The sequence below is a fragment of the Eucalyptus grandis genome, chromosome 2 (assembly GCF_016545825.1).
Source record: "Eucalyptus grandis isolate ANBG69807.140 chromosome 2, ASM1654582v1, whole genome shotgun sequence".
Taxonomy (NCBI): Eukaryota; Viridiplantae; Streptophyta; class Magnoliopsida; order Myrtales; family Myrtaceae; genus Eucalyptus; species Eucalyptus grandis.
In genome coordinates, this window is record NC_052613.1 from 34313297 (window position 1) to 34314300 (window position 1004).

At 34.6% G+C, this 1004-nt stretch overlaps 1 non-coding gene across 1 annotated transcript; it reads right to left on the reverse strand.

Moving 5' to 3' along the window:
* Positions 1-676: 676 nt before the first annotated feature.
* Positions 677-778, reverse strand: LOC120290977. Its single transcript, XR_005548788.1, has one exon. It is a non-coding gene; the product is annotated as a small nucleolar RNA R71 (small nucleolar RNA).
* Positions 779-1004: the final 226 nt, after the last annotated feature.

The window sequence follows — 1004 nt, forward strand, 5'->3', positions numbered from 1 at the left end:
CTCATCATTATATTACTTGGTTGACAAGTTCACTTGCGTTTAGAATTTTACGAACAAGTTTTTGGCACCATTGCCGGGGATTGTTAGTTTAATACTAATTAATATTAATATCAGATAATTCTAAGTTAATCTAGTTTTCATTTTATTTTTATTATTTTTTTAGAATGTACATCAGTTTATGACACAGAACCAACAAGGGAAACTTATTGAGTTTGATCCAAAAATCGAATGTACATTTAGAAGGCAATTAAGAGAGTAGAGAAATCACACTAAGAAGATGACAGATGATGAGAATGAAAATCCACATAGAATCTTGAGAGATTATGTTGCCCTGATTGTTTAGGGCATCACATCAAGCATCAAAAGACCTGCAATTCAAGCAAACAACTCTGAGATCAAACCATCCTTCATTCAAATGCTTCAACAATCGGTGCAATTTAGTGGGCTACCAAGTGATGATCCAAACATTCACATCAATGCTTTTCTTGAAATATGTGACACTATTAAATATAATAGAGTTATGGATGATGCTATTAGATTGAAATTATTTACATTCTCTCTGAAAGACAAAGCTAAGAGTTGGCTTTCTTCTGTTCTTGCAGGATCGATCACTACATGGAATGATATGGCTAAGAAATTTCTTGGTAAGCTCTTTCTAGTTGCAAAGTCTGTAAAGATGCGTAACGATATTACTAATTTTATGTAGATGGATAATGATCATTATATGAAGCATGTGAAAGACTCAAAGAATTTCTTAGGAGATGCCACGTCATGGCCTACCCGTATGGATGCAGGTACATACTTTTTATAATGGGTCTAGTGCAAATCTTCGTTCCATGATTAATGCAGCTGCAGGAGGAACTCTAAATAATAAAACACCAAAAGAAGCCTAAAATCTATTAGAGGAGATGGCATCCGATAGTTATCAATGGCCTATTGAGAGGTTACCAATGCTGAAAGCTAACAGAGTTCATGAAGTGGATGCTTTCGCTACAATTGCTGCA